Source organism: Drosophila miranda, assembly GCF_003369915.1.
Source record: "Drosophila miranda strain MSH22 chromosome Y unlocalized genomic scaffold, D.miranda_PacBio2.1 Contig_Y15_pilon, whole genome shotgun sequence".
Lineage (NCBI taxonomy): Eukaryota > Metazoa > Arthropoda > Insecta > Diptera > Drosophilidae > Drosophila > Drosophila miranda.
This window is the reverse complement of record NW_022881598.1, coordinates 46,179-59,881: the sequence shown is the minus strand read 5'-3', so window position 1 is coordinate 59,881 and position 13,703 is coordinate 46,179. Positions and strand designations below refer to the sequence as shown.

At 44.6% G+C, this 13,703-nt stretch overlaps 2 pseudogenes; one reads left to right on the top strand and one right to left on the bottom strand.

The window, feature by feature from the left end:
* Positions 1 to 4: 4 nt before the first annotated feature.
* Positions 5 to 655, top strand: LOC117189312 (annotated as a pseudogene).
* Positions 656 to 2,150: 1,495 nt separating this feature from the next.
* On the bottom strand, positions 2,151 to 5,440 carry LOC117189306 (annotated as a pseudogene).
* Between the last annotated feature and the right edge of the window lie 8,263 nt (positions 5,441 to 13,703).

Below are 13,703 nucleotides of genomic sequence, written 5' to 3'. Positions count from 1 at the left end.
CCCGCCTGACTTCCATCAGGTCGTTAGGCTTGCGTGCCAGGAGCGACTGGAAGAGCGACTAGCTAACGAAAGTTTTTGGATGGGGGCAAACGGAGCCAGGACACATGGTTGGGGTTGATTAGAAAAGGGACACCGCACGCACCCCAGGACACGAAAGAAGAGCACAGATGACAAACCCAAAGCGGGGCTGGGGCTCAGTTGTCTGCAACATGTCGTGCCATGCTGGTGGCGGCAATGGTGTTCGAAGCCTGCGCTATCCTGCCGGAGGACATGGCCGCTATCAGGGCAAGTGGCTGAGGAACCAACACCACGGCTATGGAGTGAAATCGAGCCGTCGTGGATTGGTGTACGAGGGCCAGTGGCAGCGGGGCCAACGTCATGGCTACGGATCCATGCGGCGGTAGTCCCCTGATGGCCAGGTGCATCGCCTCTATGTGGGTCATTGGCGCCATGACAAGCGCAGCGGGGAGGGAAAACAGTACTACGACGATGGATCCGTCTACTTTGGTCAGTGGCAGATGAACAAGCGGCAAGGACGCGGCATACATTGGTATGCGGACAGACGCGTCTATGTGGGGAATGGCTCCAGGATGCCATGCACGGACGGGGCGTCCTCTTCTCGGGTGAGTCCTCTAACAGAATGAAAGTTCAGTAGAATCCTCGTCGATCCATATGTTTCGTCTGTGTTCAGCAAACGGAAAGCGCTATGTGGGAGAGTTGGCTGCAGGAGGGCTGCAAGTCGGGCGCTGGCTTCTTCGACCACGGACAGAATCGGATTCAGCTTGGTCGGTGGGTCCAGGACATCTGCAAGAGTTCGCTGATACGCGTGCTCAAGCAATAAGAACATTTTAGACATTCTCTGGAAGGTCGATCTCCTTGCCATAACGTTTATAAATACACAATCAAATGGAATAAGGACAACCTACAAAAAAATATTAACTATAAACTATTATAAGCCTATGCAAGTGTCAGTTCTGATCAGTTCCTTTGCCGCCGCCTAAGGCTGACTGTCTCCTGCTGGGGTGCAGGCTCCGGTACCTTCCGACGTGGTCGTCCCCGCGTGGTCGCTGGCGTTTCCTCGAGTTGCCTGTTGCGGGCACGAGTGCTCCTTGCATCACTAGTCGGATACCGCTTCACTGAGGCTGCCGATGAGGTGGAAGGCGTCTCTTCCATGGTGTCGTCCAATTCAATGATCTCTGGTACTTTTAGTTGGCTACCAATTCTAGCGGAGCGTGTCTTTGTGGCCTTGGCTGGCACAGATTGGGATCGTTTCAGTTGAGAGGGAGCCGGAGTCGAAGCTGAAACCGAAGCAGCATCGTCATCGCTTATCTCGATCGTCTGGCAGGCATTCAGATCCACATGATCCGATGGTGGCGTGTTCTCATTGCCGCTCTTGCTGCTACTGCTGCTGCTGTTGCTGCAGCCGATGGGTGGTCGCAATTCCAGCTCCGTGTATATCTTGAACCTGGGCGTCTTTCTGGCAGATGATTTTGCCTTGGTAGTCCCCTCAACAACACCTTTCCTGCGTTTATCCTCTGGCGAAGTGCTAAAAGCGAGGGCTCGCCTAATGGTCTTCGCCCTCGCTTTGCCAACGAGATGCAGCTCCAACCGGGCCGTCTTCATCTGGACCATGAGGTTGAAGCTATAGTTGATGTCCGCCGTTTGGGGCACTGATTTGAGAACTGCCTCCGCATAGCTGAGAGCCTCCTTGTGCTTCTTTCTGAAGCGAAGATAGTTGACGTGGTAGAGTTCGTGCACGATGAGCATGGAGCCCAGTGTGGCGGTGCGTACGGGATCCTCCTGCAGCCAATTGCCTGCCCCTACGTAGAAGTCGTCCAGCTGATCGGTCTCCCTTTTCAAGAAGCTGAAGCGGGCATGGAGACATCCCACGATAAAGTAGATACATTGCAGCTGCATGCTGTCCCGTAGATGGGGCGGCATCCCTTGCTTGCTCACATAGCGCTGCAGCTGATGGCTGGTGGGAATTGGCTCGTGCATGGGCAGAGACTTGAGTGTGGCCACGTCCAGCTGGTTCTGCTTCTTTATCGGCTCCACGAGCTGCATGAGCAGCATGTTGCTGGTCAGCTCGCTCATGGCATTCGCCTTGAGATCTTCCTTGGCGGCTATTGCGGGGATGTATTTGGCCGATGTCTGCTCCACCAGCGTTCGACTAAGCGGCTTGATGGCGAGCAAATGGTCCAGGAGGCGCAGCTTGGACTGCGCCTGGTCCAGGTACTCATTCTGCAGGTTCATCCAGAGCCACGAGATGAGCACCTCAATGGTCCGCAGGGCCATACCCGACTGCAGCACCAGGTTAAGCGTGGTGCCGTAAAAGGCGTAAACGGCTCGGTCAGCCGATTGGCCGCACACTCGGTGCTCTCCCTCACGAGGTCAGCCAGCAGCAGCTGCAGAGCTCCCAGGTCCACGCTGGACACTGTGCAGTAGTTGCGCACGCTGTCGACCAGCGTGTCTAGCTGTCGCAGGGGCGACGGCCTCCTAGGCAGGCTGCTGCACCGCTTCTTCCGCATGTAGTCCAATCGAAAGCGAACTGTCTGGATTGTGATCTGCACAATGTCGCTCTTGCCAACTCGCTCATCGAACTGGGCGCGCAGCTCCTCGGCCTGCAGCAACAGCAGCTGGGCGTGGCACAGACAGTCCTGCCGCGCATAGTAGCTGGCCATGTGGCAGAGGCAGAGCATCACTATAGTATGTTGGCGCTTAGAGAACCATCCGTTTTGGAGCTGAGGCCACAGATCGTCGAGCAGCTCCTGCGCTCGATCCACCTCCTCGGAGAGTTGGAGCTGCTGGTTAGAATTCAGGTGGTCTTGTCCCAGGAAGTGGGTCAGGGCTCGCAGGTAGGTGAATCTCTCGTCCAGCATTTGCCCAATCTTGAGTATCAGCAGCCAGGCTTCATCGGCCTGCGCCATGTAGCCCATGGTGGACAGAGCCATGGCTGCAGCAACTGCATCGTCGATCAGGGCTTCCCAGTCGATTGGTGTATCGTCGCAGCCGAGCGGCTCTTGGTCTGCACGTTCGAAGAAGGCCGCGAAGCCAGCGATGGCCGATGTAGCCAACTCCACCAGGCGATGCTCCCGCTTAATGTTGAGCTCCAGCAAGTTGTTCTTGACATTTAACTCCTCCAGGCTGTTCTCGGCCGTCTCCTTGAACGAGAACTTGGTCTTCTGTGCCTCCAAAGCCTCCAGCAGCACACTGATACTGGTATGGCCAATGGCCAGCTGTTGCATGCGGCTGAGCGGTTGCTTGAGGGCCGTGCTTTGCAGCTGGGAGCGCAGTTCCTCGCACTGACGCACCACCTCGCTGTCGGTGCGCATCTTGCGTGCCAGGAGAACCAGGTGGTAGTCATTGTGACGGCAGCGTAGTAGCGACTGCAGCAGGGGTACGGGCCGCGCACTCTGGAAGTGCAGCACGGCCAACAGATCCACATCGTATAGCTGTTTCTTTTGGGCGGGGGTTAGGGGGTTGGGCATAGGACTGGACTCGTGCCACTCGTAGACGCACTTCTCCGTATTATTGGCATTGTGGTAGTGGACGAAGAGCTGTGAACGCAACCGCGAGGGATTCGTTTGGGCCGCAAGGTAGGTGGACTGCAGACGGTTGGCCATGTCGGAGCTCTTGCAGTGGACACTGGCTTTGTAGATTCGCAGGAGCACACTAAGCATTTTCTGGCTGGTGATGAGCGGTCGTAGATGTTGCAAGGGCTCCAAGAAGGCCAGCACAAGGGACATTTGTTCGGGACACGCTACCTTTTCGGCCACGAGTGCCAGTAGACGCACCAGCTTGTCTAGCTCCATGGCGGAGGGCCCCAGGCACTTCATGCTCTTGGTGTAGCCAAGAATGCCCAAGAGCGGCTTATAGGGTGCCTGAAGAGAAAGCTCATTAGGTAAAAGGTTTTCCAGCTGTGGCAGACGTACCTTGTCCGACTTCTGTTCGGTCGTCGGCTGCCAGTTAACGTAAGCTTCCAGGGCGCACATCCCGAAGTAGAGAAGGCAATGCCTGCGAATGCTTTTACAGGCCTCGTTGGAGCAGCTGGTCCCCAGCGGACTCCTCACTACGTTCACCGTCAGCCCAAGGCAGCCATGCAGCAGTTGAAAGTGGGCGGTGTATACCTCGGGACTGTCGTCGCCCTCGAGCTGCTGCCAAAAAATGTCTAAGGGAGGCTTGTTGCTGCTCTGATGAAGCAGCATCTGCAGGCGCTGGAAGAACACCAGCAGGTCCATGAACCACTGCTCTTTGGCGTGCGTCGCGCCCTTGTGCTCGAAGAAGTAGACGAACTTCTTGCACAGATCGATGTAAGTCCGCTTGAAGTCCGCCGTAGCCTCGCGCACTTACAACAGCTTGACATAGTAGTAGAGGAGCTGGATGGAGTAGTTCTGCGGAGAGACGTCCTTGTACAGGTCGCGACAAATGCGCAGCAACTTCAGTGCCAGTTGTTGTTCGAGCGGCGCTTCTATGGAAAACATGTCGATCTGCATCAGTGCCAGAACCAGGCCCAGATACTCCGTGAATTGAGTAGTCAGCTCAGAGCTGGGTGTGGCCCAGCTGCAGCTCAGGAGCTTGAGAAGCGGGTCGTACATTTTCGTCGTGCTCTCGGGCGGAAGGGCGCTCAGGTACATCAGAAAGGCTTTGCCTCGCTTGCTGAACAGGGCATCATTCAGCTGGACCAGGAGAGCCGCATTCTTTGCCACTTTACGCTGGCGAATGGTGTCAAAGAGGACACCCATTGCCTCCAAGGCGTAATATAGTTGATCTGTGGCGGCGATGGGCAACGTCTCCTTCTGCATTTGCAAGTGAATGCCATTGAAGTGCGTCAGATGGATGTCCAAATAAAACCTGTAGTCAGCCTCCCCTTGCAGGCGGCAGGGCTGCGATCGGACTAGGCCGTACATTTTCTGGCATTCCGTCAGGGAGTTCTGCGAAGCACCCGTACAATTAGGATACCAGCCAGCAAGCATTTGGTTCTTCAACTTACCTCCTGACAAAGCTCACGATGTATGTACCGCAGGCTCGTTAGATGAGCTTCCCACAGGCTCGGCTTCTCCTCGTAGGGCTCCACGTGTGGTACCACGGTGGCCGCAATGTCGCAGTAGAGATCGTCATGCTGGTGCAGATTGTCCTTCAAGGCGAGACACAGCTGGCGCAACACGCTCAACTCATATCTTAGCGGAAAGGAGGCGTCGTTTATCCCGATGCCCTTGCTGAATTCCTTGAATTTCAGCTTAATTGTCGTGGCCGCAGCCTCAACATCGGATCGAGTGCCTTTCAACTGTTTCACTATATCGGCAGACATTATTATTATTATTATTATTTTTTTTTTGTTTTAAATCATCTCAAGGATGATCGGAATTTTGATCGTAGCACTGTAGCCACATTGATCAGATACTGGTGATGTAGTTTGGCGCGTTTGACAGGTCGGTATATAAAAAAAAAGAGGAAAATTACTTAACTGTTTTAGAAAATAAACTGAAATTACTTTATAACATGATGAAGAAAAAAGGGGTCAAAAGTTTAAGTCAGCAGTTTTGATGAAGATTGCCAGATCTCTGAGATGTAGCGGCTCTTTTTTTATTAATATTCTGAGCCCGGCAAATCTTTGGCAACCGAAGATCAGGTGTTCGGCATATTCAGTTACATTGCACGTTTCGCAGATATTTGAGTCAATTGCTTTGATTCTGTGTAGGAAGACTTTGTCGTATGTGTGTTCCGTCATAAGTCTGTTAATGGTCTTGATGCTTTTAGCATTCCATTTAAGAGAAAAATGCCAGGGTTTACTGGGTATGTCTGGAAATATGACTATGAGGCTGGATCCCTTCGTCCTACACTTCGTCCCGTAGTCCTCATTCCATTTGTATACTAAAAAGTTCCTAATTTCTCTTTGAGCCTCCTTGTAGCTGTATTTTATATTTATTGTAAACCCCTCACTTGTAGCAGCCTTTGCTGCTATGTCAGTCTTTTCGTTGATGGCCACACCCTTGTGACCAGGGACCCATAGAATGTCAAGTTTCTGAATGTCTGATTGGTTAATTATGTTGTGAATATCATTCACTAGGTACGAGTCTGTATTCTTATTTTTAATTAAATTAATAGCTCCTAGTCCATCACTTAAAATCAAAGCCTTTTTGTAATTATATTTAAGACATAGTTCGCAGGCCTTTTTAAGGCCTACGAGTTCGGCACCTACTGAGGATAATCTGTTTTCTATTTTGTACTTTTGGATATTTCCACTAGGCCATTCTACTATTCCTATGCCACATGTACTTTCTGTAACTGAGGCATCTGTTGATAGAATGTTCCAGTCGTCCTTTCTGTACTTGTTCAGAAACTCATAAAATATAGTTTTTATTTCTTCATTCTTCATTTTTCATTCATTTCTTCCTGAAAACAGGTGGCATTACACCAGCGAAGACAAAAATTTCGTGTTTGCTTGTGTCAGGTGGCACCCCAACACACCTTCTGAGTGTTTTAGCTTGCGCTATTTCTATATATTTACTTGCTCCAGATCCCATGTCTGAAAAACTTGTGATAGCATATTCTTGTTTTGTTCTAATAAAAGCTTTGAAGATGTTGGTACTTGTTTTAAGTTTTAGACCTGATTTGATAGTAGTCGCAAGCTGGAGGAGTCTGTTGAATTTTTTTGTTTGTTCTTTAACCATTTTTACATGACTGACATTTGACATGTTTGCGCTAATCAGTCTGCCTAAGAAACGGATATCTTTTCGATTTGGTATAGGCACATTTCTAACAGAAATATTTACCGCTCTGACCTGTATTTTTCCTACATTCATTGCTGCAGATTTGCTTGGATTGAAGCTAAAACCGAGATCACTACATAGAAGGTTAAAGTCATTTAGTTTTTTATTAAGGTTTTCAACCGCTACAGTAAACTCTCTGTTGTGAGAGATTATAACGAAGTCATCTGAAAATTGCACCATATGAGTATTTCTATCACAGATCTGATGTAGTCTTTTTGTGTATACATTAAAAAGGAGGGGCGACAGACAAGAGCCCTGTGGGATTCCTCCCTGAACTACCTGAACAGCTTCCCCTATTTTCAGTAGGCTCATAGACATAAAACCATAGCTCGCAAATAACTGTTGACAATTTCGGCGTGTCTGATAAAAACCTCTCATTGACGAACACATTGAGAAAAGGGACTGAAAAGACCCGATCAAATCTGTTTTTGCTCAACTCGCTCTTCGCTCAAGCAAAGACCGACTTTTTCACTTCTCTTTTGTTCCTGTTTTTCACTGAGCATCTTGTCGCGAGCGAACGAAAAAAGTGTCTTTTGCGTATGTATGCGTGCTTGTACGTGTGGTGGCTGTGGCAACGATCACTTGCCTTCGTGAATTGTGTCAGACACTGTCCCAAACCCAAAATGAGCCTGTTCCTGAACAACTTTCCGAAATTTTTACTGATGTGAAGAACTTTGCTATGAACAATGGCGGTTTACCATTAAATGCCGATATATTGCAGCTTTTTAACGACATGAAGCTAAGATCACCACACTTGAATTCGCTCGCACAGGTGGTGCTGGCTACACCGGCCACTCAGGTATCGGTCGAAAGAGCCTTTTCAGCACTTCATTATATTTTGAATGAAAAACGTTGCTCTTTAAGTGCGGAAAATATTAACTCATTGTTAGTGGTTAAGCTAAATTCGTATTAATACAAAATATATACATACATACATATATACATACATCCATATCCATGTCTCTTCAGTTTGCAGAAAATTCGCAAATAAGTATAAATATTACAATAACATAACCAAAAAGATGCGAAAAACATGAATAAATAAACATAAACACGAATAAAAAACTAAAAACACTTTACTCAGACACTTTTTGGGTTCTGCTCATCTAAAGACACTTTTGCTGCGAGCGCTTGACCAAAGTGTCTCTCTAAGCTGTTATTGTGAGACCCGATCGTGTGTCGGGCTCAACCGAAAACCCGAAACACATAACACAAGCGAAGAGACAAAAAGTGTTCTGCTTCTGCGTGGTCTTTTTCGGTTTTGTCAGTGACGAGACCGCAAAGGGAAAAAGTGTTGACCGTCGTTTGCGAGCTATGCATAAAACTGATGATCCAGTCAATGTATGTTTTAGGAAAACACTCATTTTCCATTAGTCTTTTTAAGAATTTCAGGTTGACACAATTGTAGGCATTGTTGAGGTCAACAACCACAAGAGTAACGTGTTCCTTGTTCTTTTTCTTTGCCGCTACCACATTGATGACATCATTTATGCACATCGCTGCAGACTTGTTTTTTTTGGTATGCATAAGATCTGTAGGGTATAATCTTGTTTTCTTGTATATGCTTTTCCAGCCTGGCTTTCACCATGCCATTTACTGTCTTGGCTAGAACCGAAATGAGAGATATGGGTCGAAAATGTTTTAAGTCAGTCAGATCCATGTTTTTTTCGGTATTGGTACAATTCTGATAGATCTCCATTCGACTGGGAAATCGCACATAGCCACTCGACGGTTGTAAAAATGTACAAGTTCTGTCTTTATACTAGTGTTGAGAGCACTCAGCATCTCGTATGTGATGTGATCTATTCCTCCTGCCGTTTTTCTGTTTCTGACTAACACAGCCTCTAACTCTTCCAAGGAAAAGAAAGGATTTTCATTGTTCTTGGTTGAGTACATTTCTTCGTCTACATCCTTTGCTTCTGAGGTTATTTGTTCGTTAAGGAATTCCAGGTATGGCCCAGCTTTGTCAGGGTCGAAAATTTCTGGGGTGTTCTCTTGACAGTTTTTTAGATTTCTGAGGAATCTCCAGGCTTCTCTTGAGTTCGATTTTACATTTAACTCTGTTAACTTCCTGGCATAGCTAGTTCTTTTGGCAATTTTAACAGATTTTTTCCATTTAACCTTGAGATTAACAGCAGAACAATAATTTTGAAAGGAGGGTTCTGAAGCTGCCTTCTTCTGCGACTCTGCAAACTCCCTGAATAGTTTGGCTAAATTCTCGTCCCACCATAATTTTGGACATTTGTTTTTGATTTCATAAGTAGCTGCTTTTATTTCCTGTTGGATGTTCTTCGCTAAATTATCCATATCTTTGTCGGCCTCAAACTGGCTTAGCTTTTTCAGTAGCCTGTTTTTGGCAAGGAAAGTTTTGAGTTTGTGTTGATATCCTGCTGTTTCAAAGGTTATTGGGTGATGGTGGCTGCCTCCTAGGTAAAACTTTGTAAAAGTTAAATCGAGTACAGACCCTGATGTTGAGTCGATGTGTCTTCTGAATGTGAGACTGTGGTCATTTGCTAGACTGTAGCCAGCATTTGACATAGCTTGCATGAGAAAAGTTCCCTTTCCACTGTTGGTTCTGTCTCCAGAAAAGGTATGTCTTGCGTTAAAATCTCCTGCAACTATGACTTTTCCGAATGCATCTAAATATTCAAGGAAATTGTTAATCGCTTGCTTGAAGGATGCAAGAGACAACAAAGGTTCAAAATATACTGAGGTGATAAGAAATTTATCTTTGTTGTTGATGGTTCTTGCTATAATTATATCTTGCTCTGTCTCATATATCAGTCTTTTAACTCTTAATTCTTTTTTGTAGGCAATCGCCACTCCTCCATAACCGTCCTCTCTATGTTTTTCTAACATATTGAAGTTGGCTAGTTTCCTAAAACGGAGATCGTGAGAGAAAACTTCAGCCAGAATGGCAAAGTCGAAGTTTTCATTGTTTAAGTAGAATACTAGGTCGTTTTTATTGGCTTTAATAGATTGAATGTTATGTTGTAAAAATTTCATATTTATTTAGATGTTTTAAAAAGGTTCGTTTCTCTCTGTTTGTTAATTTTTCTGTCTGCATTATGTTCCATATTGTAATCATTTGTACTGGTCACTTTTTTTGATGGATGTGACACATCATTTGAGTCGACTAAACGAGACAACATGTCAACCATCTGTTGAATGGTCAATTTGTTTTCTTTTAGTTCTTTGTTTTCAAAAAATGGTACGTGATTACTAGAATCGCTGGTATATGATTCTAAGTGATAGTGGGGTTTTTGTGCAGAAACCAAAGGTCTCTGCACTAACCTGCTCGCATAACTTTGTTTTTTTAAAACTTCATTTGCTTTAACGTTTTTGTTTTGAACATTTTCCTCATTTATATCGAGTTTTGGATAGTTTTTTTCATAATTATCTAACAGCGAAAAATTTTGATGGATTGAGTAAGTGCTAAGCACTTCCTTACGCGCGATTTTTTTGATTTTCATTATTTTGTTAATGTCCATCTCCTTTTTCCATACTGGGCACATCAGTCTGTCCCTAGCTGAGTGATTTTTCCCATTGCAAAGGATACACTTGAGACCATTGCACTCCTCGACTCCGCATTTATAGCACCTCCTAGCTGATTTGCATCTGGTCGAAGTGTGACCAAGTCTGCCACAATTATAACATTGCCTTACTCTGGGAACATATATGCTTACTTTCATCCCACATATCCCAAAAAGAGATACCTTTTCTGGGATGTCTGAACCCTCAAAACCAATTTTGACTGTTTCTAATGGTATGAGCTTGAATGTTTCGTTGTTGTCATCGGTTGTAATTTTCTGCCTTCTTGCTAATCTTTCAATTGACCTAATTTTTATGTTAGAAGTAATATTATCCATAATTTCATTCTCAGAAAAACCCCGAGGGGCACCCCTTTAATTACTCCATAGGATTCCACATAGTCTTTTGGTATAAATACCACTAAATTCATTTTTTTTAACTCCTCATTTAAAACTAAATCATTTGCTTCGCTGAAAACCTTAAAATAAATCTTGTATAGTGTAGGCGCAAGAGCTACGATTTCTTTAATTCCTTTGATTTTAAGGTGTCTTATATTTTCAAAAAAGAATAAGCCATTTTTGGTGTTTTTGTTTTCGAAGATGGTACTGTTCTTAGTCGATACTAGTACAGCCGCATCACCGATGTGGCACTCACTATACAACACTGTTTCTCTTTCGATACCTACATTTGATGGGTTTATAATCGGATTAGTATTTTTATTCAGTGTTTTAGTCATTTCAGTATTTCCAGTAAAACCATTTATGGCATTTGTGTGAGAATTGTGAACGGTCACACCGTCAGAAGCCTCCACCATGTTGTTACTGTCATCGTCTATCAGCATTTTGTTATTTATGTCTGTATTGGTGTTGTCGCTTTTTTGTTCCTTGCGCATCTTTTTTGCTGGGTACTTTTCGTTAGTCAAGCTGTCGAATATGTCCTCTTTCACACCTGAACACAAAGCACTGAAGTTTTTTGCTATTGTTTTTTGGGTTTGAATTTTGCCGCTTTTTGCCACCTGATCAGGGGGTTTCAATTTGGCAGACACCGAGTGACCGGCGTCCGCCATACTTGCTGGTTTAACCAGATTGCCAAAGACTTACCTCTCCTTTGGGAAATGAAAAGAGGAATAATTTATATATTGATGAAGATTTGTATGAAATAAACAATGATCCAATTTTTACAATAACTTTTAATTAAGCCTTTGTTGCTTGGAAAAAGTCACCTTTCAGACTGTTAAGAAAAAACACGACCGGTCTCGCTCGCTGATGAAAAGGAAGTGTTATCGGCAGACATTATTGTCACTTTTTTACCAACGCTTCGCTTCGTTTGAGTGTGTTTCAGTGTGACCTGATCTATTGCGGTCTTATGGATAAAATCTATGGCAGCCCTCAGAAATATACCAAAAAATACCGTAAGTCTACTGACGATTCTATTGTACATTTCCTCGTATTTTAATATTTGGTTTAATATTACTAGCTACGGCCCTCAGCTCTGAAAACGTAATTTTATCCGATTGATAAATCAATTTTCTACAACACCACACAATTTTAAATATTCCTTTTATTGGAATTGATTGTAAAATAAGTTTAAACAATTTCCACTAACTTCTCTACCAAATGTTCGCCCTGTTTTCATATAAGCCCCATAGAAGCACCAGTGTAAAAAAACCTCCGTTATTCCTTTTTTACATGCCTTTTTCCGACGTTTAGATTTTGAAGTCAATTATTACTTCACAGCACGTACAGTAGCCAAACGGAAGTTTTCTTGGTTTTTTTTTTTTTAAATTCCGTGTATTTTAACCACATTTCCGTTGAGTTTGTATTCGTATTACTTTTATTTTACGAATTATTATTACATTTTTCAATTAATATTTATTTTGTATAAAAATAAACATTGTGATGTCTTTCGAGCGTTTACTGTACTTGAGGACATAGTATATTATATTTTTTATTGACATATGAAAATGGTAAATAATAAAACTTTTTTGCTTAATTTATCGCCTTCCAGAAATTATAGAAATAAAACTATTATTCAAATATTTTTAATAATTCCGCTTATTCCCCAGCGCTGGGTTAACCGTAATTTCGCTTAACAATGTTTTGCAGCCCATTTTCGATCACTTATGAACCAATACACTTGAACAAAATCAGCAATCAGCTTGTTGAAAAAACAAACATGCTTGATCGATCTAACTAAGCTGAGCTGATTTCAGCGAGTTTTTTCAGCCTTCAGCTCAGCTCAGTCTGCAATGTGCGCACTTGCACCGGTGCAGTGTGTTTGTTTTTTCAGAGCTTATAAATCAGCTATCAGCTCCGATTTCAGCTCCGCTTTCAGCTATAGTGTGCGCGAGCCCTTAGTATTCGATGTGTCCTGCGACATGGCTGTAAATGGCATTTCTACACGATTTCTACATTGGTGCATTGGAGAAGAGGGTGAGTCCATAAAGCGTCTTCAAACTACTGGAAAATACTAAAAATACCAATCAGTGTGACCGCGGACGCGGAATGCACCAATTGCAACGCGATGTATTCCCGCGCAACAATCGATCTCATCTCAATTAAAACAGTAACCCCATACAGTATATATTCGTAGATGTGCCAGTTCATACACCGAACATGTTGCAAACGAACTGTCTAGATTAGATCACAGGGTCTTCGGCTACCAGCGCCGCAGCCGAATTTTTTGTTCACGGAAATAACCCCCCCCCCAATTCATAAGCCGCCGAATCATAATGATTATTTTAAATGATCTCTTCCTTCACAGAGAACTTACGAGTATGTACCCTACGATTTGCAACAAACCGAGTCGTATTCGATTTCCCCCTACCAGATGTAGGACTCCATCCAGCATTACCAAGCATTACCGAGGCGTAGTCGAGACAGACCGAGTCCTATCCCAGCAGGACAGAAGCGCACCCCTTGCAAGATCCGAACCAAACAAGCCATCGTCATCCTTCGATCCTTCGAAACCACGGGAAAACAATCTAGATAGATATCGTTGTTAGGTTTAAGGATATACATACGCGTCTATTCATTTATTATACCCGATACTCAGATCTTTCGTATCTTTCGTAGTGATCAGACGTGTTTTTGTTTTGCGCTCCGCATTTTTTCCTTTTGTTTTGAATAAACAGCCGGTGTTTTCCTAACTAAATTCTAAATTTACTTCCTAACCAGACAACAATCTGGAAACCTATTCTATTACGCGAGTGCATGCCTTTTGATTTGTGTTAAAACATTATTTAACTTTTTATTTTTCGGCGTCGGCTTGTGCTTGTGCTTGTGTTTGTGTTGTTGCAGTGAGTGAGTACGCATTACATTGCATTGCAGTCCGCTCTCGTCTGGTAGCTTTTGTTGTTTTATCACTCTCTCGCTATCACCTCAACTTCAATAACTGTTCTTT